Raw genomic sequence first — 4,576 nt, 5'->3', positions numbered from 1 at the left:
CAAACAAGTCAGAATTCATAGCCAGAGTCTAATTACAGAACAGGAGTTCTCAACCACCATTATACATCTCAACTTCAAATTCATTGGAACTGAAAGAAAGTGTGTCTTTTCCATGGAATCTTAAATGCTAATGCTTCTCCCACATACACACACAAACTGTATTTTCACGACTGCAAGACTTTGTTGATGCCTTTCCCCTTAATCTTCTCCTTTTCCCAAGAACTTTCCCAGTGTCGCCCCCTTTCTTGTGGTATGACATAAATACCTACTACCAAATTTCTGAGATTCCCTTAGCCTCAATCTCATCTATAAAATCCCTGTTATGCATGTAAAATAATATTTAATATTGTCACTTATATACATAACTGGCTCCCCTGCTAGACTATAAATCTTTAACTTTTAAAACCTAGAATCCACAGTGATATATTTTGCATTGCAACTCAATTCATGCACAAATACATACACAAATACATAGATAACTAAAACAAGTTTCATGAGAAGTACTTGCCTTTACTACTTGTAGTATACATTGATCCATTCCATTCCATTTCTTTAGTGACTGGTCATGACTCACTAAATTTATTTCATGTTGAAAAAATGCTGAGCCAGTTTGGGTTCTTTTATGTAAAGATGCATATTTTGTTTATTTTTGTATTGCCACTGGCAAGCTTAGCATCTGGCACAAAGTAGATATTTGGTAAAAAGTGGCATAGGACTGGGTTTACTTTGTATCCATCCAACATTGAGCATAATTCTTCCCACAATATTTAGAGGTCAAATGGCTAAAATTCAGCCCTCTTGCCAGGCTTTAAAGATCAAACATTTGGATCAATCAATATCTGACAAGCACCTACTATGTGACAGTATATAAATGCTGAATTCCTGGCTCTTTTTTCCTTAATTATCTTAAAAGCAGTGTGGGATCACTGAGGAGGAGCAATAAATGTTGCCTGATTGAGAAATTTTAAAAAATGACTAAGACATATGGAGGCCAAAACATCATCTTTACTAATAACAAAGTGTAAGTCAGAGAGCATACAATAATGTGAGAGCCGGTCAGGCCTGTTAATTAAACCTTAAGTTGAGGCAATGCTGAATTCGAGTGGCCCTCCCTATACTAAAGGCCTGTGCAGATGAGGCACAAGGCAGCTCATACCCAAGAGGAATGTGGGAGGAGCCAAGCTCAGCAAACCCAGTTTGTTTTTTCTAAATGAACCATTTAGATAAGTCACTCCTCCTCTGACCAAGGATCAGGGACAGAGGGAATAAAGTAGCATAAAGAGACCAGGTGTTACCAATAGAGCTTTCCCTCTTGTGGAAGGAAACAACATGGGAGGGGTAAATGTTCCCCTTGAAGAATCAGATTTGGGAAACAAGATTTTATGTATGTGTGTGTATATACAAATATATACACACACATACATACATATATATACACACACACCTATATACACACGAATATATGAAATACTAAGTAATATATATGTATATGTCTAGATAAAATACTAAATAATAGTATAAAACAATCCAAGGGCTTTCACAAGATAGATACTCAATTAAATTTTAAATATAGTTAGTACTGGTGTTTCTTAAGTCTGACTGTTCATCAAATAAATGATAACAGACCTTTTATATGCCCCTCCCCACCTTCAGTATGCCTGATGTGAAACCTATGATCTTTTTAAAAAGTTTCCTGGGTAATTCCAATGTACGGGTAAGGCTGAGAACCATTGCCTTAGAGGAGCTAGACAGACAAGTGAACAGAAGGAAACTGGACAGACACTGTAGGATAAGAAGGATTGAGGTAGTCAGAAAGGAGGGAGTAGAACATTTTATTCAGGAATGAGAACAGTAAATAGGACTCCAGAAATAACTGTGGCTCAAGAGTTACCTCAAACTTTATTCTTAAAAACCCTTACAGAATTTATCTTTAGAAAAGTGACCTATGCTAATATAGCAAATAAGACATCTGGCAGCATGGGTTAGTGGAAAAGATCTTGGACTTTTGAGAGTTAGGAGGCTTTAGTTCCTGACTGTGACTGTGTCCTAGTCACAACATCCTTCACCCAGATATTTAAGGGTCATTTGTAAACGTAGGAGTTCTTAAAGCATTCTGGGGGAGATGGTCGGATAGTCTTCTCCATTTCAAGAAATGGCACTGGCATTCACTTAGAAGCTCAGGATAAAAAACTAAGTCATTTTTTATTTCTTTTTCTCACCAGTTCCCACATCTAATCTCAGCTAATCCCAATAGTTCTTATTTCAAAACATATCCCTAGCCTGTCCAGTTTTCACTTTATTGATTACTACTCCAGTCCGCACCTTTTACTTGGATTACCCCAGAGTTCTGTATTCAGTAGGTCTGGGTTAGGGCTTGAGAACTTGCATTTCTAACACATTCTCAGATGATGCCGATTCAGCTAGTCCATAGACAATTCCTTGAGAATCACTGCTTTAGAGCAATGGTTCTGAACTATGGGTGCACAACAGAATCACCTGGGAGCTTTTAAAAACTACTATTCTTGCACCTGACTTCCACAGATTCTGACTCATTAGCTATGGGAATACAGTCTGGCCATTTGTAATTTTTAAATCTCTCGGGTGATTCAAAATGTACATCCAGGGTTGAGAGATACTACCCAGGCTTAGAGGAATGGCTAAGTTTTGTTTGCTCCTCACGACTTTTGCACTAACTACTCTCATCACTCTTCCTCTAGGTTCTTCCATGGATGGATCTATCTTGTCACATAGATCTCAGATTAAATGTCACTTTCTCAAGTAGGACTTCCCTGATCCCCCAATATAAAATACCACCTCTATCTTTATCACACTGCCCTGCTTGTTTTCATTATAAGAATTAGCAGTTCCTGAGATTTCCTTATTTACGCTATTGTCTGTATCTTCCAACTATAACAAGCATTTTGAGCATAAACACCTTTGCTTGTCTTATTCACTGCTGTATCCCTGGTATGTAGAACAGTGCTTGACATCTATTAGCTATTCGATATATGTAAATGAGAGAGATAAAAACATTTAAAATAAATCCTTCCAGTTATGCTGTGTTCTTTGCAACAATTCAATTATATTTTAATAAAATTTCATTTATGAAATAGAATTGAACCATCTATGAAAAAAGCATTGAGTTTTTGTAAATACATCTTAATTGCACTGGGTTCATTCTCTCTTCATAGGAACTTTATATTAAATCTTCTGCAAAGTTATTATCCTTAATATTTTCACTTGTAGTACATATTTGTTCATAACACTGCTGCCTAGGGAATACACCCAGAGTAAGGCAGCTGGGTGTGACCAGAATATATTTATTAAATCAAGGGATTGCTGCATAGATTTGGTTTGCTTGTTTTGAGGGAGAGTACAAGGTAAATAGATTTGTAGAATGGAAAAGTAGAGAGCAACAGAGGCACAAAAAAAAACATGAAGGCTATATCTGGTTCCTCCTAAAAGTGGGCTATCCACACATTTATTCTCTCTTCTTTTGGGTGTATCTCTCTAATGAATGAATGTCATCTGGAGGAATTGAGGAGTTTTAATTTCAGGTAGAGATAGAGTACTTGAGATTATTGAAGTGTCTTGTTTCACACTGGTTTGTTCAAGCCAGAGTAGCAAAATCTTCAGCTGTGGGTCATTTGTTGCTTGGTCTCAAAGAAGTAGTAGATTAAATTGAAAACTCAGGTGAATTAAAGGCAAAGCAGGCGTCTTTAAGTCCCTTGGACCATTTTTGAAATACACTACCTATGAAAACATAGAACAACATCCAGGGTGGAAAGGGAGCTTACGTGCCTCTGGGTGGTTTCTTTGGCGGGGATGGGGATACTTCCTCAAAAGTACAAAGTATACAACCTTTGCCCCCAACTATTGGGCTAGGTTCACTTGTAACCAGTTTTTCAGGGAGCTGCCACCCCTTTCCTACTCGTGGTTCGTCAGTCATAGTTTTAAACAAAAAGCTTTGTTTGTGGAGTAAACGGCTGAAATCCCTCTGGCGCTTGGCACAGCCAACCGCGCGAGGTTCAGGGAACACAAAACCCGCAGTGGGTAGATAAAGGTTGTGACTTGAGGAAAGCCAAAGGCAGAGAGGGCGAGAGGGAGGGAGAAGCAAAGCAGCTGAACAGGTGGTGCATTCTGGGAGTTGTAGTCCCAGCGGGGCGGCCCCCTCTAGCCTCCACCAGGCTCTGGACTCCATCTCCCAGCTGCCCCCGCGCCGTGGGAGGGGGGCGGGCGGTGGAGGCTGTCGGTGATGAGCTGCCGCAGGGGGTGGGGGCCTAGGGCTGAGAAACAGCTGCAGCGGCTTCCAGGAGACATTACCTGCAGAGCGTGAGGGCAGAAGACTACTCGGGCGGGCAGCGACGAAGGCCGTGTGTTCGCCGCGCGTTCCTGTGCTCGCCTCTCTCTTGTCCACAGGCGCGTGGTGTCCGCCATGGAAGCGCATCCGGCTGCCGCCGTGGTCTCCGGGCGCCGCGTCCCCGGCTCCCCGGAGCGATGAAGGGATAGGGGCTCCTCGCGGCCCGCCTCCACCCACGCTCCGTCGGCCGGGGTAAGAAGGAGGGTCGGTCCGCCG

The sequence above is a fragment of the Rousettus aegyptiacus genome, unplaced genomic scaffold (genome assembly GCF_014176215.1).
Source record: "Rousettus aegyptiacus isolate mRouAeg1 unplaced genomic scaffold, mRouAeg1.p scaffold_m13_p_1, whole genome shotgun sequence".
NCBI lineage: Eukaryota > Metazoa > Chordata > Mammalia > Chiroptera > Pteropodidae > Rousettus > Rousettus aegyptiacus.
This window is presented reverse-complemented; position numbering follows the sequence as displayed.